Source organism: Notolepis coatsorum (assembly GCF_963971535.1).
Source record: "Notolepis coatsorum genome assembly, chromosome: 14".
NCBI lineage: Eukaryota > Metazoa > Chordata > Actinopteri > Aulopiformes > Paralepididae > Notolepis > Notolepis coatsorum.
Genome location: NC_140178.1, coordinates 39651492 through 39675015, shown reverse-complemented (window position 1 = coordinate 39675015; position 23524 = coordinate 39651492). Strand labels below are relative to the sequence as shown.

Genomic DNA, 23524 nt, shown 5'->3' with positions numbered 1-23524 from the left:
AGACCAGGCTCATGCATGTGCTATAAGTATAAAGTATAGTATTTTGGTTTGCAAAAAAGGTATGCAGTCCTCAAGTTTAAGTTAAAAAAAATCCACTTTTAGGGGCACCTGTTAAGAGGTTAAAGGAAACTTTAGCTATGAAGGGGAAGATGAGCAGAGAAAGAGTGAATGGATGTCACTGAGCAGTAGGGCTGTTTTAAAAACGTTGAAGCTTCGTTCGATGGGCATGGGATTCGAATATGAAAATAAAATTCGATGTAAGAAAAAAAAAAAAATATATATATATATATATATATATGATTTTTTTTTTTTTTTTTTTTTGCAAAATCAACTCTGCCTCTCTTTGTTAATTACAACAAGCAATGCTGTTTGTTATTTAAGATGAGGTCGGACTCGGCACTGACAGATGTGTTCATTGTGCTGCTTTTATAAAGCCTCAAATGACGGCTTACAATATTTCATGGAAGCAAAGTGTTTAGTTTGTCTAAGATTTAAAAAGGTTTAAACTTTACAGCACTGACAAAATCTCGGCCCCGAAGCTTCGAAGGTCAGCCCTACTGAGCAGTGATAAGGGGAACATTCCTTGGCAGTTGTTTCCTTCCTTAGGTAGGCGAATTAATAGATAAGCGAAATGCATTATCCTCCACAGCTATATTAATTAATTGAATAAACCTCCTTTGATATATTCCCGTCATAATGCATCAGAAACGGATGGCAAAAACATTTATATACCTTCATGTCATGGTTCATAGGCTAAGTCTGCCAAGAATGAAAGGTAGAAGAATAGTTTTGGTTGTTGATACTTAATTTAGACTACAAATATTAGAATAGATTAGAGATTAGATAACCGGATTCAATAAGAAGAACGAAAAACGATCAAATCCAAAGATGCAAAAAATTTTCACTGTGCTCCTAAATGTTTTTTCAATTAGGAGTGGCCATGTGCTCCTTGGCGGGAAAGTAAGCATCAAGCCCTGTGATGTTCTCAAATCAATGAGTAATGTCTATAAATAAAAATAATAGTGATTATGATTAGTCATAATCGACCATCCCTACTATTTATTCATTTAAGTTTTACATATTTGTATGAGGTGATGTGTCCCAACTGTGGTTTGATTTTGGCCAAGTTCGCCTTAATTTTTTTTCATTAACAGCCCTTTACTGTCACCTTCAGCCCTCTGTCCCCGCCTCCCTGCAATCCCCTCCAACTACCCCCTTGTTCCCACCCTTCCCCCTCCCAGCCCCTCCCTTCCCCTGAAGTCCTGTTCTTTTCCGTCCCCTCAAGTGCTTCAGCAGATGGCTCTAGGTTCAACAACAACTGCGCCTGGTGGGGGCCCCCTGGCGCATGCAAGCTCACACTCATACAGAAACACACACAAGCCAGGGGCAGCATCTGTTTATGAGCAGGACAACAATCGCCTCCGACGGATACAGCTGACGAGGGGGGGGGGGGGGGGGGGGTCGGACTCGCCAGCTTGACCAGAAGTCAACCATAGCAAGAGAGAAAAGAGGGTGAGAGAAAGTGTGTGAGCCGTTGCCTGTTGGACAACCTGGATCAGGTATTTTTCCCCAGTTCTCACATCCACCGTCTGAACCAAATGCTGTATCAATCAGAACAAGCCATGGAACTTACTTACCCCTGACCTTTGGCCTTTTACTTATAGAGGTCATGGGGCAGGGTTCAGTGAAAGTATGGGATGTCTGGGGAAGCCTATGTATTAATAAGCATGGGCTAGTTCCAAGATATCATGTCAAGCATAGGAAAGGCACAAAGGGCCACTGTTTTCTATTGTGGATGGTTAAAGCTTTTGTCTGCATGTTGTGGTGTGGCCTAACATGGTCATCACGAAATCTAAAAACCCACTTGTATGGTGCTTTGGCTGAAGGATTCAATTGTGAATTTCAATGTAATGTGTTGAAAAGTTGTTGTTTTGTCACATCGCCTACTCAGGGCAGATCACTCTTGCTGGGTGACCCATCAGCAGACCGCTGAAAAAGGCCAGGGCCCTCATTTATCAACGTTGCGTACGCACAAATATGTGCGTAACCCGTGCGTACAATAATTTTTTTTTATTGATATTTTTCCCCCTCCTTTTTCCTCCGATTCTCTCCCATCTCAATGTTAGTCGTTATGCCAATTCCCAATCCCCTTCCTGGTCGCTGCGCACTTACCCCCCACAGTCGGTCGGGTCTGGGAGAGTGGAGGCTATCACGTGCTTCCTCCGACACACGTCTAGCCAATCAACCGCTTCTTTTCACCTGGCAGCGCGGACTCTCACTGAGAGGGTGTAACGTGTGGAAGGATCACACTACCCCCCTTAGATCCTATCCGCGCTGAGCAGGCGCCCCGACCGAACTGTAGGAGTCGCTGTTTACAACGACCCGGACCCACCCCGCCAGCTTTCCCACCCTCTAATACTGCCAATTGTATTAGTGTGAACAGCCAGCCAAGCTGGTGACACGCCGGGAGCTGGATTCAAACAGGCGAATCCAGCGTCTCCGGCGTTGGTGACGAACGCAATCTCCGCTATGCCACCTGACTGCCCTTGTACAATAATTTCTAAGCAAAGTGTGGGACTTATCAATTTGAACGTGTGCTTGACTTTGTGCGTATATCTACGCTCAGCTCTGACCGTGCGTACCTGCCGCCCAGCGGTAGAATATGGATACTGCAGACGGACGGCATATGCTTTCTTCAGTTTCATGCATTAGTTTCAACGCGGAAATAAGCTTTCATTCATTAGTTTGACTGACGTGTTCTGTATGACCCCCGTAATTCATTATAGTTAATTGTAAAATAGCGACAGTAGTGTAATTATTAGGGGTGCACCGATATATCGGTCGGGTATCGGTATCGGCCGATAAGTGCCTTGTTGACTGCTATCGGCCTATCGGCCGATAAGCTCAAATGTGCCGATAGCAGTCGCCGATAAATACCCATCAATTTGTGTAGCGTCAAAAGGCAAAAAAAAAAAAGTTCACTCGCGACCTACCTGCACAACGCCTGCCGTCCCCCACACACACACACAATCTACTGCATCAAAGTAACTACTTATGATTAACAAGGCATTCGTTTTGTGGCATTAGCGTTATATAGTTAGTGTTACACGGACAATAACATCAGCATATTATTATTACCCATAGCAGCAAGGCATTACTCCGAGTCCGTTCATTAGCTCGGTTCCATTCCGTTGCTCATTCCGTACCCAACTACACATTCTGCAATCTGTTAATAAAGTTTTCAACCAGACAAATGTATAGAAAGGCTTTGTTTTATTATAACATTTGTTGCAGTAAAATCATTATGTCTCATTTGGTCATGCGTGGAGCGCCGGTCGGCGGGCCGGGCAGCTAACGTAGCTACGTTAAGTGTGTTCTGCTCTCGCATTCGCAAACAGAACAATGGCGGCATGCCCGGAAGTAGAAACATTTATAAACGCTTGCCGATTGGTGGTAAGGACAGCAGGAGGTGGGTGCTAGCGGTGTGGCGTAATTGGCCGAATCGACTGTCAATCAAAATGGTTCCATTGCATTGGTTGAAAGCTCTGGTTGAGAGAATAGTATCCCGCTGCAGGCCGCAAGAATGGTTCCATTGCATTGGTTGAAAGCTCTGGTTGAGAAAATAGTATCCCTCTGCAGGCCGCAAGACGATACTGGGAGAGAGATAGTGATACCATAAACATATTTCTTGATGTTTCCTTTTTTTAAGTAAGTAAAGAGGCCTACAAATACAAACATACACATACAAATATACAGTAGTTTCATTAAAAAAAAATAAAAAAATTTAAAAAAATATATATATATATTTTTTTTTACAAATACTTATATACAAATATACAAATATCGGTATCGGTATCGGTATCGGCCGATAGTGTTAGTTGAACAATCGGTATCGGCGGCCAATTTTCATATCGGTGCATCCCTAGTAATTATGGTCAAAAGCCCCTATAAATAGCATTTGGAATAATAGATCTTTCTTTCTGAATGAATGCAGCATGGTTTATATATAGCGTTATCGGAATATACGGGGTGTACTGACTGCGCTCCGCGTAACTCAACTCGTTATTATTTTGCGCATAGATCGCAGAAATACGAACGTTTTGATTATATTTAAACGGCTTTGCCATTGTTAAACGAAATAAGTGGAATTTCGAAGCTGTAAGCAGAATACAAGTCATATGAACACCCACAATAGTGTTCTTCCCCCTTCCTACTGTATAAGAAAGAATAAAAAATGCATTGCAACGAGAACAGAGGTTATTTGTTGAGTTTATGTGTATTACAAAACCCTTGCAATAAATGTGTCTTAAATGAATAAAAAGCATACATGCTCTGGATATACAGGTAGGTAGCATATATCGTGTGGGTGATATGACTTGTATTCTGCTTACATAACTTCGAAATTCGACTTATTTCGTTTTACAATGTCAAAGCCTTTTAAATATAATTCAAAACGTTCCCATATTTCTGCAATCTATGCGCAAAATAATAATGAGTTGAGTTCTAACAAAGAACGTATTACATGCTGGGTAGGCTGATAGAGTAAACTGTAAATAAAATGAAATAGCCTATAACATTATAAAGGATAGGCTATAATAGCAGGGTCTTCCCAACCTTTATTCCCCAGAGCCCCACGATTCCTGGTAGACATATAGGAATATAATATGATATAAGGTATACTGGTCCGTCAGCGAGGAGATATAGCCCACAGCGGATAGCCATTAAATGCCATTTGAGAATATAGGCTATTAATGCAAAACGACGGCCTATAGCCTATACATATTATTTAATGTTTTCATAAGCGTGAAGATACAACAGCTAGATTAACGATCAAGTTAGTTTACTGTGCAGGCTTCGCAGGGCTGTGCCATGTGTTATATACGCGCAAGTTACTGTTGCATAATGTAGGCTATGGCTGCTATTATATGTAATTCATATAGGCTACCTAATACTAGGGATGGGTACCTTTCACATTTGAACCGATACCGGTACCGGTACCTGTGAATCGATACCGGTACCCAACGGTACCTTTTTTCGGTACTTTAGTCTCAAGAAATTTAATTTACCTACCTCAGTCGTGAAAAAAAAAATCCAAACTTCAAATAACTACAATTTCTACAGTTTTCGGCTTGTCATTGCTCCGACTGCTTTGTTGTTGAATCAAGTCAAATCCTAGGTAAGCATATATTGTGCGTGTGAACGTTGACATGAAGAAAAAAATAAAAAAAAATAAAAAAAAAAATAATAAAAAAACTTTTCTTTAATTTTTTTTTCTTTTTTTTTGGTTTCTCACTTGATTCGATACTCGGTAGTACCAACGTGTTTCGGTTCGGTACCTAAAAGTACCGAATTCGGTACCCATCCCTACCTAATACCGACAACAAAATAGATTGTATGTCTCTACAAATCATATTATACCCGGTAGCCAATCGAACAAAGCTTGTCCAGGCAGAATTGCAGCAATGGTCTTAGGGAGTCGTTGATATCTGACATCACCGTGTACAAGTCCGCCAGCCTGTCGCATATTTCTCCCATAACACGGGTTGTGTCTTCTTGGTTCGACAGCGCCTCCGTGAACAATCTCGCTCGTGGAGTTTCTCAGAGTTCGCTCGGGTTAGTCCATTATTGCACATCCCATGGGGGGTGTTTCATTACCATATATGGATAATCATGCACGAGCATTGACGGTAAGAACAAGTGGTATTTATCAATACGGAGTGTGCATAGGACCCGTGTACGCACGGTTGATAAATCCCGATATTTCTGTGCGTACACACATTCTAAATTCCGTGCGTAGGAACGGAAATAGAACACTTTCTAAGAATTGTTGATAAATGAGGGCCCAGGTTTCCTAAAATACCTTCACAATAAAGACGAGCATTGTTGTTTCATTTAAAAATTTATAAAATAATGAGTATTCGTTTGAGGAGCAGGCACTTTACATTCCAATGTATTTCCTTTCCTTTATAAAAAAAATTATAATAATAAAAGACAAGAGGCTGAGAGGGACAAGAGAAATGAAACGAGGAGGATCTGTTGGAATTTGATTCCAGATTTTAGTCATAGGAGGATTTATATGAGACCTCAAATTATTCTGTAGAATTACGTTTTCAACAATCGTTGTGAAGTGCCCACTAGCCCACAACACTGTAGGACTCACTGTAGTGACACACTGTTAGGAAGGATTTATATATATATATATATTTTAAGATATATAGGATATAGATACTAAACCATTCAGTATCCATATCCATACATTACAAAGTGTATGCTGGTAGAAGCTAAGGCACAACACAGCCACACAAACAAGGGCTCACCCCTATCTGAATAACAAAAGACAAGAGGCCAGTCTCGTGGCTAATTTGCATAGACAACCGTGTAATTTGCATTACTTTGCATTAGCATGTTTTCAGATTGTCTTAACTGCGGGGTGCACGGTCCTGGAAAGCCATCACTCAATTACTGAATGACAGCCAGCTCAATGGCTGCACTGCACCACCTTGTGAATCTACAGCCACCACACCATGTTAAAAGTAGCCCATATAAGTCAGTCATGGGTAAAAAGGCATTTTCACCACACATGAAAAGGTTTTCAGACTGACACGAAGAAACATTTGAGGGCAGTTTTGTCTGTATTGTTTTCTATGACCAAGAGCCATTTGTTGTGTACTGTAGTTGTGCTGTATAATGACATTGACAATACATTTAAATCTGATCTAATATATCTTAAAACTTACTCTGAAATTAATTCAATTGCAGGGGTGTAATGATACACTCCGCTCATGATTCGATTCATGGGTTTACAATACGGTTAAAATCGTGATATATATATAAATCCGATATTGAACATTTCTGACCGGAATTCTTGCCGCTAGCTTGACACAAAATGAATGTTACAATCTCTGGGAAGAGTCAAGCATTTTGATTCAACATTCAATCAGGTCAGTTCGGTCTTTATGTGCCAAACTTTTTTTTTTTTTTTTTTTTTTATAAATGAGGCATGTTTAGATTTGAGTTAAATTTTTTTTTATAAAAAACAACGTACCGTAATTCTTCTAATAGTGACCCGGGCTTGTATTTGCTTAAACTGTAGCGGGTACCAGGCTTTTATTAGGAGGAGGCATGTATAAGAGAGAGGCCTATATTTCACATTTTCAAACGGATCATAATGAATAAATCAACATTTTGTGTCAGTTTGAACCCAGTAAAATGTACTGGGTTCATTTATTGAAACCAAGTACTGTATGAAATAGTAAACAGTGCAATTACAGGTAGTCACTGGTCATTTCAACGTTTTCAAAGTGAAATCAAGTAACTTTACCTTAGCAGCTCAGTATGCAGCTCAGTATATTAGTAACCCGGCTTGTATTAGGAGGTCGGCTTATAATTGCTTAGCTCAAGAGCGCACCCGGCCATTAATAGAGACCCGGTTTGTAATTGAATACCGGTCACTATTAGAGGAATTACGGTATATCGAACCAAACCGAAAACCGTGACCCCAAAACCGTGATACGAACTGAACCGTCCATTTTGTGAACCGTTCCACCCCTAGTGAGTGGTGATGGGACATATATCACTGTAAATTAGCGCTAGTGCATAGAACTATCCCCAACTGCCTTTTTCATATCGGAAATGACATAACGTTTTTTGCGTTTTTTGCCACCGATACAATTCACAGATAGTCTATGAGCCATATCGACCGATACACTGCCAATAACGATCGTTTTTGGTTTTGTTATACTGTCAAAACTGGGATTTGGGTTAATTAATATTTATTAAATAATTATTAGTAACCTATACATAATAAAAAAGATGTGCCATTTGAAATCGAATTGAGCTGAATTCAATGAATTTGAACCATTTTCATATGCATTATCTGTATTATCTGCGACACAACGAGTCGAAATTCTCTGCTCTCTCTAATGCAAGCAGTGTCCGTCTGCAATGCATGTCGACTCAACTGGAGCCACTGTCTGCGTGACTCTGCTTTGGTCCAATCACATTCGCCCACCCACAGTCTGCGAATCAGAGGCCTCACGGCAAACTTGGTTGTCTCTCAGCGACCTGCACTGCACTCACATGGGGCAGTGTAGCGCATAATCTTGCCAGGTCTTGCTCGAAAAAGAGATCATTGATCTCAACTCAAGTGACTACCTGGTATAATAAATAGGGCTGTCGCGGTATGACATTTTCTCACCGCGGTTGTGTGTGTGGCTAATCACCGCGGGATGCGGTGGTACCGCACTTGTAAAAAAAAAGTTCTAATTTTTTATTCCTGTATATATATTTTGTAATATTAACACTTTAATCGCCGAAGACGCTGGGCAGCGTCTTTCCCCGCCATGCTTATTCTGCCGAAGACGCTGGGCAGCGTCTTTGATATCAATATTTCAAAAATCTGTGATCGAAATCATATTTCTCCCCCGGAGACATGATATGTACTGTTGAGCCCCTCTCAACTCTCCAACAGTTCAAGAGCGCCATCTGGTGGCCGATCGGCGGATCGCCAGGGCAGAAACAGGAAATGAAAGCTGGTGCTCATTTCAATTGGGTCCGATCACTCGGTAATAGTCTCAGGACTCTGATCACAACGGATAGCAATCCGTTACCAATAACTCGATAAACAACATGATTTGGACGTATATACTATTATACAACCTGGAAATGGATCGGATATTTCTACATCCCATAATAGGAATATTTCAGTTCCACGCTCATCGTCCAACGGCACGAGGAAGATACGGTAAGATCCAGCGTTATTTTTCAACGCGTTCGATACTAACTGCTCTAATGATCATATCACCCACACTAGATGAATGATATAACGTTGGCCACGGAATTATAAACGACCCCCCGCCCATCCGGTCAACATCAGATCATACTTAGTAACTCCTAGAAGCACGTCCAGTTAAAAAAAATTATCTCGCACAGATTCCTATCAAACTGTATTTCATCATCAATATAATGCATTTGGGGCTATAAATCAAGTTCTGGAGAAAGCTGCAGAAAACGATAAAAACATACTTATACTTTAGACCGTATTTTAGTATGAATATGTGAATGAAAAAGTATAACGTTGCTACACCCTGAACAATAGATATAGGACGTTGAATGGGCCATAGTAATGTCAATTTAGCAATACATTTAAAAAGTTATAGCCCTGCAAAGAAGGGAACTTCTCCATGTTTAATAGGGCTGGCGAGGGATGGTAAATTATGATTTAACCCTGGCGATCAAAGTGTTAACACATGCGAGTTTAGCCGCGATCGTGATTAAAAAAAATCTAAGGTCGTAGGAGTCCCGAAACTATTTCAAACATGTTTGATAATCTACTAATAAGGTGTTGCCTGCTCCTTTAAGAGTAGGGATGCACCGATATGACATTTGCGGCCGATACGGATTTTTTTCTTCTTTTTTTTAAACTACTGTATATTTGTATGTCCTCTAAATGTTGTTTTTTTTTTTTTTTTTTTTTTATTAATAGTTTGAAACACAAACAGCTCAACATAAATACAGTACAATACAGACAAAACTAAACTCACAAACAGTACAATACAAATAATGCTAAACTCACAAACAATAAACAGTACAATACAGACAAAACAAAACTCACAAACGGTACAATACAGACAAAACATACTAACAAAATGGGGGGGGGGGGTGTCTCTAAATGTTTTGATGAATTGAAAATAGAGGACCCTTGTGTAAAAAAAGCCGAAAGTCTTTTTCTGGTCTTCATTCCTCCAGTCTGTTAATAAAGTTTTCAATCAATCAATCAATCAATCAGACAAATGTATAGAAAAGCTTTTATTATAACCATATAACCAAAACCAATACAATTATATTATTGTTTAAGAAAATGTTTTAGCCCTATGCTTGACTATTATTTTAAGCATGGCAACAAATAAAATAATAATAAATGAATAAATAAAATATTAAATAAATAAATAAATAGGCTACACGTCTCTTTTTGTGTTACAAATTGTGCTCACCGATATGAACATAGGCCTCTTTACTTACTTAAAAAAGGAAACATCAAGAAATATGTTTATGGTATTCCACCATGCCATGTGTGTTTTATTTTATAATGCTCATGAGTCATGATTATTGCTGAAGTCGGAGTCATACAATACTCACTTGCTTTCATAACCTAACAGACTAACTTGTCTTGCTCAAGACTTGTTTATGAGTTTTAGAGACACTACTGTATCTCTCTCAACCAAAGCAATGCATGGTAGACGGCAACAGAACAATTTTGATTGACAAGTCGATTCTGCCAATTACGTCACACCGCTTGCACCCACCTCTGCTGTTCTTACCACCAATCGGCAAGCGCTTATTTGTTTTTTTACTTCCGGAAAGACGCCATTACCCTACTCGAGAGAGCTCGCTAACAACGTTAGCTCCGCGCCGGCATCATTGAATTATACTAGGGGTGCACCGATATGAAAATTGGCCACCGATACCGATTGTTCAACTAACACAATCGGCCGATACCGATACTTGTGGCAAAAAATAAGTATTTTGAATTTTTTTTAATATTTTTTTTTTATTTATTTTTTTTTAATGAAACTACTGTATATTTGTATGTGTATGTTTGTATTTGTAGGCCTCTTTACTTACTTAAAAAAATGAAACATCAAGAAATATGTTTATGGTATCACTGATCCCTCTCCCAGTATCGTCTGGCGGCCTGCAGAGGGATACTATTTTCTCAACCAGAGCTTTCAACCAATACAATGGAACCATTCTGGCGGCCTGCAGCGGGATACTATTCTCTCAACCAGAGCTTTCAACCAATGCAATGGAACCATTTTGATTGACAGTCGATTCGGCCAATTACGCCACACCGCTAGCACCCACCTCCTGCTGTTCTTACCACCAATCGGCAAGCGTTTATTCATTTTCTACTTCGGGGCATGCCGCCATTGATCTGCTTGCGAGAATGCGAGTCAAACTCAGAACCACAACAAGCTAATACGTTAGCTGCCCGGCAGTGCCCGCCGACCAGCGCGCTCCACAGGATGGCCAAAAACGAGACACAATGATTTTACTGCAACAAATGTTATAATAAAACAAAGCCTTTCTATACATTTGTCTGGTTGAAAACTTTATTAACAGATTGCAGAATGTGTAGTTGGGTACGGAATGAGCAACGGAATGGAACCGAGCTATGAACAGCTTGCTTGCTATCTTCGGGTAAATACTATGCTGATGTAATTGAACGTGTAACTAACTATATAACGTTAATGCCACAAAACGAATGTTTGTGTCATTTTAACAGCAGATACTTTCTTAAATGCCATCCTCCCGACAGAGCGGTGTTGATGGGGAGCTCTGATGGGTTCGCTTGGTTGTGTTATTAGCATTGAACAGCTAACCGAAAGCTAGCGTTAACTAATGTTAAAGGTTTAGCCATAACGTTACGTTGGCTAAAGTTGGGGCTATTCATAATCCAGCAATAATGGCTGCAGACCTGCAAGCAAAGTACAGCAAGTTGGCAAAGGAGTATTCCAACGTAAATCACATTTTCACCAGTAACGTTAGTCTTCTGCCTCCCGGCTATGAACGGACTCGGAGTAATGCCTTGCTGCTATGGGTAATAATAATATGCTGATGTTATTGTCCGTGTAACACTAACTATATAACGTTAATGCCACAAAACGAATGCCTTGTTAATCATAAATAGTAACTTTGATGCAGTAGCTTGTGTGTGTGTGGGGGACGGCGGGCGTTGTGCAGGTAGGTCGCGAGTGAACTTTTTTTTTTTTGCCTTTTGACGCTACACAAATTGATGGTTAGTTATCGGCGACTGCTATCGGCACATTTGAGCTTATCGGCCGATAGGCCGATAGCAGTCAACAAGGCACTTATCGGCCGATACCGATACCCGACCGATATATCGGTGCACCCCTAAATTATACCGCAGGAGGAGGATCAAACGAGGCATGTTACTGCACTTCGGGATGAGCTGATTGAAAGCTTTATCAACAGACTGCAGAATGGGTACAATACAGCATGGGCTCTCTGAGCAAAGGAAGGAACTGAGAGATATGAAAAGACCAATGCTTGCTATGGAGGGCAAATATGCTGATGTTATTGAACGACCGTGTAACTATATGTAGCGTTAATTAGGGATGCACCGAAATTTCGGCTCTGCGTGCAATGCTTTATATCCTTATTTACTATATGCCCGTCGCGGTTAATCACAGAGTGATCTAATATGCATATTCTTCAGAGCGAGAGGGGGGGGGGGGGTTGTGTTTCTCACATTGATGCTGTCTGTCATTGATAATATAATCTGAAGAGCATTATTATTATCATTCTCGAGCATACACGTCGCGCGTCTACTGTGCCAAAGTCAAGAGAGCACATTCATCTGGGGACTAGAAAGGTGCGCTCAGTAGAGCACAGATGTCCACATGTCTTCTCTCTATCTATCTATCTATCTATCTATCTATCCATCTATCTACCTCTCCCTCTATCTCTCTCTCTCTGATTGATTGATTGATTGATTGAAAACTTTATTAACAGATTGCAGAATGGGTACAATACAGTACAGCTCAATACACACAATTGTTAAGGGGATGCAGAACAGAGAAAGACTTTTGTCTTGTTTACATCAGGGTCCCCCATTTTCAATTCATCAGGACATAATATGACATACAGATAGACAGTACTGCTACATCTATGACATACAAGATTTGCAAATACAGTACTGTTTGTAGGCCTGCCGCGATAAGCAATAAATCGATTAATTGCCGCGATAATTAAAATTAATGCAATGATTTTGACGGGCGTGATTAATTGCTATTTGCGCGTTTGTTTTAATGAGGCGGAACCAGTGCCCCTTGTCAGTCACTGTCCGTGTTGGGAGGCGGGCCGCTGGCTTTACTACAGAGCAGAGAGCACAGCACAGGAGCTCTGTGGGGCAACACCACATAGCTTAACTACATTTCTCAATGCAACGTTATAGTAGCTAACGTTAAAACGAACCTAAAGTTAGTTGTTCACCAACAATCTCAACATTTGTTTTATCATTAGCTCATGTCGATCTACTAGTAGCATCAGCAAGCTAACGTTAGCTGGCCCCAGTCCACTAGCAGCATGTCGATCTACCAGCAGCATCAGCAAGCTAACGTTAGCTGGCCCCAGCCCATTAGCAGCATGTCGAAGTAGTAGTAGCATCAGCAAGCTAACGTTAGCTGGCCCCAGTCCACCAGCAGCATGTCGATCTACCAGCAGCATCAGCAAGCTAGGATAATCACAACAATACTTCCGGTCCGGTCGGTGGGCTTCAAAATAAAAGTCTAAAACACCGGAAAAGACGAGCGGTGGGCTTCAAAATAAAAGTTTTGGGAAATAAATTTCTCAAAAAAAAATTCTCTAACCGGTCGCAATAATATCGCTTATCGCGATATTTTCTGGGGCAATTAATCGCCCAGCAAAATGTGTTATCGTGGCAGGCCTAACTGTTTGTAATACAAAAAGACCCATAATAGTGATTATTTATTATTTAAGTTAAGTTTAGCCATAATCATATATTTTTCCATAATCAGGTAGCTGAACAACATTGGTAAAAAAAAATTCTATTCTATGAAACATTTTCGGCCTTTCGGCATTCGGCCAACTGTTTTCTATTTTCGGTATCGGTTTCGGCCAAGAATTTCCCATTCGGTGCATCCCTAGCGTTAATGCCACAAAAACGAATGCTTTTGTTAATCATAACATTGATGCAGTAGCATGTGTGTGTGTGTGTGTGGGGGGGGCAGGGCTCTACGCTAACCTTTTTCCCAAGGAGCACAGAATTTAGGAGCACACAAAGAAATTTAAGAGCACACAAAAATATTTAGGAGCACAGTGAAAATATTTCAAGTAACAAGAGCTTTTTTCTTTTTTTTTATAAATGTATATTTGTACTGTGCGTGCGTGTGCAAACGGGAACGGGACACACATCTGTGCAATAGCACATACCACCAAAGTCATTGGCCCACTGTGTGCGTGTGTGTGTGTGTATCTGCGTGTGCAAACGGGACACAGACATGTGAACTATTAAGTGATTAATGCCTACTAGGGCTGTCTTAAGTACTTCGAAGCTTCGTTCGATGGCACAAGCTTCGAACATAAAAAAAAATCGAAGTTTACAAAATAAATAAATAAATAAAATAAAAAATTTAATAAATTTTATTTGCCTCAAATCTTGTGCCTCCATGCCAATGAAACGAAAGCAAGCGGCGCCTTCCCGCCTCCATTCCAATTAAACGAAAGTAAGCACCGCCTCGACTCCGCCTCTCTACAACAAGCACATGGAGATTATCTGTGTTGAAAACAACAAGGACATGTGCAGCAGACATGTCGACGAAGAAGCGAAGCAATGCAGTTTGTTATTTAAGACTATATCGGACAGATTTGTGTTCATTGTGCTGCTTTTTTTAAAGTGTCCCGACCCATATAAAACATGTCTTAATAAAACGTGCTTAATTAAGTCAAATTCTGCCTTTGTCTCTATCAACTACATATAAATATTTATATAATTGTTTGCTTGATAGACGAAGGTTGCAACATAATTATGTAATGTCATGTCGTTGGCTGTGAGAGCAGCCCCACTGCACCCAGGCAGGGCAGCCGAGTGAAACCTTGTTGGCTGCGTCAGTCACGAAAGGGGCTACTTAATTAATTAATCCAATCCACTTTATTTATAGAGCACATTTAAAAACAACAAAGTTTACCAAAGTGCTGTACAAGTCCCACAAAATAAGATAAAAAAAATTAAAATAAAGAAGCTTATCGAAGCTCGGCCCCGAAGCTTCGATTGCGCCAAAAAAAGCTTCGAAGGTCAGCCCTACATTGAACGGCTGGGGTGCTTCGAGGAGAGGATTGGGAAGCACTAGTCTAGTCGATTTTGTGTTTTGAGCACAAAGTTCATCATAGATCTCGCCTCTTTATTTTGCTCTCAAAGTGCACCAGATTGATGCATTTAACTTTAAAATGTACAACAAAAAAAAAGAGGGTAGAAGGTTCACCCCCCATAGTCTCTGAAAATCCTGTGGGAAACACTGCATAGCAATAACTTAAAATGGAAAAAGACCCATTAGTTTTCCAAGGTGGCGGTTACAAAACCAAAAGTCAAAACAACAGACGGAATACATTATTGGAGTTATATACTCATGATTACCTGACTTGTTTGTTTTTGAAATGCCAGTGTTCATGTTTTGAACGTTTTAGTCATAGCTACAATGAAAACAAAGATGGCGACGAATGCTGCAAAAACAAACGAGAATGACAGAGAATGACACAAACGTCAAAGTTGTTGTGCTCTTGTGATTGGTAGAAGTTTGCAGAAGCATATGGATACTGTAGTAGGTACGATGGAAACTAGTAAGGATTACGATATAAAACACATTCTCTCAAAGATAAAGTTAAAACATTTACCATAACAGTATAATAATTAAATATTATATACCTCTGTCAAATTTGGAACCTACACAATACGGTTCGACTGTTTTGATCTTCAATGGGTGGCTACAATGGGGGCAAATCACAGGTGGAACCTCACTCCCCAGGTCTATACAAATAAGATTTGTCTCAGATTTTTATTGCAGGTCCTATATTGCTCGAGTCTTGTGACATTTGTCAGACGTGTTTTTACTGCTCAGAAGGGCAATGGTCAACTGTAGCCTACGATTCAAAGGCAGTCTTGAGACTGGTGTGGCTCTGTCTATGGGATATCTTCCCCTGATGACGTACTGCCATGGTTATACAGAAGAATCGGACAGTTAGCCAAGGAAATAAATATTGGGTTTAAATATAGAGAATTAAACCATGCTATTGGACTCACTTTTTTTTTGGCGTTTTATCGCTTTATTTATTCTACTGGGCAGTCCAGTAGAGAGAGACAGAGGAGGAATGGGAGACAGAGTGGGGGAAGACATTCAGCAAATAACGACGGGTTCGGGAGTCGAACCCGGGTCGGCCGTGTCGCGACTGAGCGCGCTATGTGGTTCGCCACTGGGGCGCCCAGTCGACTCACTTCTATTACCAGCCCAGGTACTTAATTTTCCACTGCAGATGGTACCCCCGTCAAAGGGGGCTGGGTTGGCAGGAATGACCGTCGCTGGTCTAACACAGGTGTATGTGTACCTCTTCATTCATAAAACAAGAAAGAGGTACCCATGTAAGAACCGTTTAGACATTTCTCTTCGTTTGATAATGTTAAAAGTAAAGTTAGGCTTTGTTGTCAGCTTCCTGACTTATTTCTAAAAAAAGATGAGGGAGAAAAAGAGTGCGCGCGACCGAGCTGAGAGGGTGGTGGAGCGAGCGACGGTAAAGAAAACAAAGCAGGAATGAGAGAAATAAAATGCTACTTTCTGACTGTTTCATGACGGTTACGTTCTGATGCTCAAATAAATAACCAGCAAACGCAAGTGAGAGCCAAGCCGGTTGAAAAAATGCGGTGGAAAAGCACCATACGGCTAGTCGGCTACACAATGCTTCTTCTCAGTATCATAAATGATAGATTAACCAAACAACAGCAAAGGAAACCCACAGGAATGCTGTTGGGTAAAAAAAAAGATTATGCGTGTGTGTTTTTATTAGGCCCTGCCAAATGTCAACAAGTAAATTCTAGTACGGTCCTAGTACCCAAAAACAGACGTGTGCCAAGAAATTGGACCCATCAACATCAATGACTACAGAATACAGAGCAACTGCAATACAAATCCAGGTTCTATCCACAACACCTTTAGAATTCGTAGCCCCTTGTGAAATTCCCAACCATGTAATCCAGTAGAAGTCATTACTTTAGGAGTATCACGATGGCAGCACTAGGGCTGACCTTGGAATAATTTTTTTGGAATTCGAAGCTTCGGGGCCGAGATATATCGGTTACAGGGTGAAACAGTTTCTATAAACAGTTTGGTGGTGAACCCGTTGAGTGGGGCCAACAGAAAGTAAAAGATGAACTATAGAGAAAAAATAACATTCACTACACTGTTGCTATTCTCTGCAGATCATTCATAAACTGTTAGGGGTCGTTATGATATAGGAGACCTGGGTCTGTATGGACAAAGTGTGTTTAAGAGTACTGTTCCAAAATCATGGCTAACTTTTAGCACTGACGATTTTTCTTTTTAGAATAATAAAAACTACTTCAGCCAAAGTCAGTGATCCTGAATAAGCACATCTCCCGAGAAATGTTTAACAGATGGCTTTTGGTTCACACCTTGAACAACAACTTTGGCTGGGACCTACCCAATCATTTCAAATTCAGAAATGGAAATTCAGTTAGACTAATTCTTTATTGAAAGATAATTTGTTTCGATTCATCTATTGAATAGAAATGAGAACCTTTTACCCCCTAAACTGAGTTAGATTGAAAGACCACAAACAATAAAATAACTTAACAGTGTTGGGAACAACCCTATCACTTGAGATGCAGTCCAACCAGGGGAGGAAATTAGGCCTCTTTACTCGCCAAATGCGAGTATTTTTTACGTTTGGCGAGTGATTCATGAAGAGCACTCGCCACTCTGGCGAGTACTAGTAGTAATTACAAAACAAAACAAAAAAATCATTCTGCAATCTGCTGATTCGCTCACTGGCACAAACCGAAATCTGACTCCCCCTTGATTCTTTCCATTTGTGCCTCATAATAATCCGACCATAACCAATGAACATCATCGTTGTACAGATGCGCTCTAAACTCCTCCAATGAACACTCGTTTAATAATCCGACCATAACCAATGAACATCATCGTTGTACAGATGCGCTCTAAGCTCCTCCAATGAACACTCGTTTTCTAGAAGATGTCGCGCATCTAGGGGAAGTGGACAGATCACTGCGCGCAGACCTACAAACTCCTGTCACCGGCTTGACAACGTAGACACTTGACAAAAACACATTGTGGATGAAAATAATTGCATGTAGAGTCGTCGCTTTCGGATATCAGTGCGGTCTGACATGGGGACGAACAACAGCACACGACATTCTCCTTCGAGTCGGATGAGAATGAATGACAAGTGGACGTGAGGCTAACCAGCATTAGCCGGCTAGCTACCTAGCATCAAGCTACCATAACGCGCATTCAACATAGTGGACTATACTGAGCGGCTTTGCTTAAATGCAGCCGAGTGACATTTTATTATTACCGGGTTTCCCCCCATATCACCACTCGCCCATATGCCCTTCACAACGGTGATGTTGTCATACACTTGGCATTCAGAATACACCTGCTGAACCCCTAGCGTTGTCAACTTGTCATGAGATTCGGTTCCAATGTATTGTCATCATACAGCACAAGTACAGTACAACCCGAATACGTTTGGTATCCAACCAGAGTGCAAATGTAACAAGTCAAGTTCAAGTTGTTTTATTTAGCTATTACATTACAGTGAAATGCTTGGTTCTTTCACTGCCCAGCCCAGTCCAACCTAGACCAGCCCAAACCAGTCCAACGGCCCAACCTAGACCAGTCCAACCTAGACCAGCCCAACCCAGTCCAACCTAGACCAGCCCAACCCAGTCCAACCCAACCTAGACCAGCCCAGCATCTTTCACTGCCTAGTTCAGCCCAACCCAGCCCAGCATCTTTCACTGCCTAGTTCAGCCCAACCCAGCCTAGCATCTTTCACTGCCTAGTTCAGCCCAACCCAGTCCAGCCCAGCATCTTTCACAGCCCAGTTCAGCCCAACCCAGTCCAGCCCAGCATCTTTCACTGCCTAGTTCAGCCCAACCCAGTCCAGCCCAGCATCTTTCACGGCCCAGTTCAGCCCAACCCAGTCCAGAATAGTTCCCTCTTTCATGTTAATATGTGATATCCTAATATTTTGAAGAGTAGAGACAGTGTGATTAATACATGTTGTATGCTAATATTGTGGAGAGTAGAGACACTTATTAATGTTTTATGCTAATAAATATTTTAAAGAGTAGAGACACAGTGTGATTATTATTACTATGATTGAAAATCAATTTAGACGAAGACATACAAAGAAGTAATTATCACAATTAGCGATTTATTTTTGGCTGGTAAAAAATCAGTTTGGCTGGTAAAAAAAATCATCTACTCGCCAGTTGGCTGGTAAGCCAAAAAGTTAGTTTCCTCCCCTGAGTCCAACTGCATGGCAAAGTTCTGTGTACTTAATGTGACACCACCATAAGTATAAGAACCTGGTGGGATAGAAACACTATACTATAAAACACATAAAATGTATTTGATTGAGAGGAAACATGAAATGTATTCGTAACGTCCTAAACACAGATACTAACTACTGAGAACGGAATACAGAATGTAGAGGAATAATGGGGCTGTTGGCTTTATGGAGTAGGAAACACTTATACAATCCAGAATCTAGAGAAAGAACAAAAACAAACAAACAAAAACTATAACGTCAGAAAAATAATCTCCTTTTTGTTTCGATGCACCAGCTTCCTGAAATTATCTTCAACTCAGAATCAATACCCCACTATCCTATGGACAATTTAAAAACATGATCACAAACCTCCCTACCTCTGTATGAAACGTGTTTTTATTTTTTTCACCTGTGTTTTGTCCTATTTATGTAATAATAACTTTATTTTTTTATTTTTTTTTGTAATGTCTTTTAATGTCTTTTATATGTATTCTGAACAGTTTGATTTTGTAATCTCAACAGCATTGTAAATGAGGGTAGAACCTCAATGTAATTCTCAAGAATAAATAAAAGGTTTCAATCAATCAAAACTGAATTTTGAGGGGAAGGGGAAAAAAAGATTGGATAGGGTGTTAGGAGTGGGGTGATGAGCTAGTTGGCTAGTTATGGTCCACAGGCCTTTTGTCTGCCTGCATCTAGACCAACTGTATGGTCCACAATGAGCTACACAAACACCTCTCCACACACAAAACAGTGGGACCCCGGCTTCTCATTTAGCGTTTTAAAACAGCAAAGCTTACTCAGCACATCGCGGCCGGGACCGACCCAGGCCCTCCGATTCAATTCAAACGGAACTGCATCTGCTTACACAAGCAACAGCTGCCCCCTCCCCTGCCCCCCTGTACCCCGCCCAGGCGTGCGCACACACACACACACCTTTGGTAGCATCACAACCTCTATACACTGTGTTAAGCTTACATCCAATCTAGTTGCAAAACCAAGAGAAAATACCAGAAAGGCAGGCAACTGGGCTCACACAATTTTGCGCCCGCACAAACACTTTCCTGGCACTGGATCTATAGTTCATTCATAGACGGAAAGGAAATATGTCTGTGTGTGTGTTACACACTCACCTGTTTTGACTCTTCAGTTTCTTTGGTGGCAACAGCTTCCAATTCCGAATCTCTGGAGAAAGACAAAAACAAAACAAAAAGATAAAGAAAATGTCAGAGATAATATTTAGGAAGCTGGAAAGTAAACTAAAACATGCTGCTCGCATTCCTCGTTCTGCCAAACGAAACCAACGTCAAAACATAAAGCCAACGACTTTATACAGACCAGTACAGAGTCTTGTATTTTAATGATTTCCCCCCCATTATTGTTTTATTTATTATTGAGCGTTTTAATATGTGTATCATTATCCAGCTCCTAGTCAATTCCGACAACCTGACACAGTAACCTTGAGAATGTAAGTGCCGGTGAGCAAAGAGGATTCAAAACGTCCAGTGCTAATGACTGCTAATGGTTGCACATGATAATAAAAGGTGCACTTCACTCATCTACTGTATCAATCATGTATCATCTGCATTTCACCATGTAACATTGATCTCTTCAACAGTACAGGTCAGGTACACAAACAAACAGGCTAAGCAGCCATGGATACAAACTGAAACTATTTAAGAGCAAAGAGGATTCAAACGTCCAGTGCCAATGACTGAACATGATAATAAAGGTGCACTTCACTCATCCATCAATCATGTTATCATCTGCATTTCACCATGTAACCTTGACCTCTTCAACAGTACAGGTAGGTACACACACAAACAGGCTAAGCAGCCATGGATACAAACTGAAACTATTTAACCTCGTTCGTGTGGAAATGCAAGTTAAACTGCATAGCAAGACCGCACTTGTAAGTCCCTCATCTGAGGCACTGCAAGGTGCTTGGGCTGCAGAGTAATTGGCGTGTCTCTCTTTCTAACTGCGTAAGAGCCAACTTCTTGGGACCTGATCGGCCATTACCGCAGCTGTTGCCTGGCGTGCAGCTTTATAGCCAACATGGCTTCTCTGCACCCCGGACCCCCGGTAGACTAGCAACTCACAAGAGATCAACATACCAGAGATACTTCAGAATATGCTCGACAAATTCATTTAAGCTCAATTACTTTGCTAGCCATCAAATTACATTTGATTTTTGCCATATTTGCAGGCGGTTTGGACAAGTATAAAATAACAAACAAAAATATACACAACCAGTGCATCGCAGATCCAGCATGAAGCAACCTCAGGCTCGTCTGTATTTCTAGTTAGTTAGCTTGACGTGGTCATATCACCGGCAACATTTCGATTATACACTATTATAATTGAGGTCATCATCACCATGAAAGCGCCAAAGACGACAAGCCCCGTAGGGTTACTTGTCCAGTGGGGCAGTAAAGTAACACACTCGGGTCTTCCAGTCATACAAACTGCGTCGGCTATAGCTAGAGCAGCTAAAGTTAGGACGCCAATTTATCCGGCTTTTCCCTTTTTAAATCAAATATAGTACGTCGATCAATCGAATTTGTAATAACCCCACGAATGAAAAGCCACCAGTCCACAATCATCAATAAGAAGTCTGCGCGATATGCACGACATTTTCCACCAGAAAACAACAGCGTAGCAGCTATAAGGTTAGCCAGCTGGTGAGCTAACGCTAACTGTACTATACATTCGTGGGCTACAAGATAGCGAGGTCAAGCAACCTGCAAATAACACGGTTACCTAGACAGTAGACATTCACGCGTAGTTCATATATATTGGTTTTGTGGCTCTATGAGAGTAGACACACATGTGTGGTTTTCATAACGTCCCGCGGCACAGCCTGGATGATGTGACCGTGCGCAGCGCCAGCTAACCCGGGCTAAACAACGGCTCCACTCCGCCAGTGTGTCGTCTCTCTCTCCCGGCTGCTCCCTCCCTCCCCGGCTTCTTGCTGCCGCCGCTGAGCTCGACACACGCACCGCGCACCGGCCCAGAAAACACCGTCAAAAGCAGTCTTACCTCATAAAGTATAAAGTGCAACAGAGTGGGAAATGAAAGCCGGCTGCTGTAAGGCTAAAAAGAAATTCAACGCATTTCCAGCATCTACGAGGGGAGGCATTCGTTCTGTGTGGTCGCCATTTTCTTCTTCACTCGCTCTAACGTTCTTTGCTCTCTCTCGCGCTCTCGCTCTCGCTCTCTCGCTCTCTGCCTGCGTTCACTTCAGCTCGCTGCTGGGGGAGACAACATTCACCACTTCCTCCGACTGACACAAAAAAACACACAGCCAGAACCAAAATGGTTGGTGTGATTGATAGATGGATTATGACTTTGTCTCGCTCTGCAGTTATGGCAGAGAATAACATTCATTTAGGAATGTAAACAACAATAGCTAGTCAGATAAGTTGGCTGTAAGTCTAGGTAGGCTATAAAGAAATAGTTCAAATAGGTTCAGTGAAGTTTTCAAGTATGGAAAACTGATGTGACATAATTTCACATTTATTTCACTACTCTGGCTTCAACCCCCCCCAAGAAATAGCCTATATAGGTAGGTGTGTGTGCGATTTTGGGGAAATTAGCCAACTTGCCATGGTGCCTCTCTCTCTCTGCAGGGTACTCTACTTCAAGTGGACCTGGGCATGGTTTGTTGATCCGGGAAAGGTACACAGTGTTCACACTAATGAAATCAAACCAACTGGAGTAGTACTCGGATCCGGGCCCTGGTCGGCGTGCCCCTGATGTGAAAGCCTGCTAAAGACTGTTTGCTGTTTGGCAGCCAGTCAACACCAGTTGACAAGATGGAACATCCTTATGAATACTGGTAGTTACAGTAATATTTGTGTGATTGTTATGATCATTCATGATCATTCAAGTAATATTAAAATAATTTAACATCTCCAGTGCTGCAATTAGAAAATACCCACCTATTAGGACATTTGCAAGTGGTCATGAGAGAAAATGCTTATTTTAGGGGAATGTGCACACAGACATGCAATTATAGAAGGCAATGTGGTGTGTATCATGGTCTAATGCTTTCTCCCTTATACACACATGCACATGCAAAGAATGCCTATGGATAATTCCAGCACTTCTCTTTACAGAGGTTCGTTTTGGCAAATCACACATGGCTCTGGTGGTATTATGCAAAGCAACACTTCTCAAATACTTTTTTAAATCAGTAAACCTGAGTAAGAGAGAGAGACCTAAATAGAGAAACAAATACAGTCTGGAATCTGCCAACGTTTCACCAACATAACAAAGCTTGCCGCTACTGCTGCCCAGAGGAAAGACCTCTGTGTGTGTGTGTGTGTGTGTGTGTGTGTGTGTGTGTGTGTGTGTGTGTGTGAAGCGCATGCAGGCTTGTGTGCCCATGTTT

At 41.2% G+C, this 23524-nt stretch overlaps 1 protein-coding gene across 4 annotated transcripts in view; it reads right to left on the bottom strand.

The window, feature by feature from the left end:
• Positions 1-22302, bottom strand: part of LOC311239794 (trinucleotide repeat-containing gene 6A protein-like) — a 169394-nt gene extending 147092 nt beyond the window's left edge. For 3 of the 4 annotated variants that reach the window (XM_084328237.1, XM_084328235.1, XM_084328238.1), the window contains exons 1-2: positions 22171-22302; positions 20262-20313 (exon numbers count right to left, since the gene is read on the bottom strand). The gene's annotated coding sequence lies outside the window, so the exon portion shown is untranslated. Of the gene's footprint in view, positions 1-20261; positions 20314-21891; positions 21936-22170 lie in introns of those variants that run through there. The other variant, XM_084328236.1, reaches the window with a different exon arrangement.
• Between the last annotated feature and the right edge of the window lie 1222 nt (positions 22303-23524).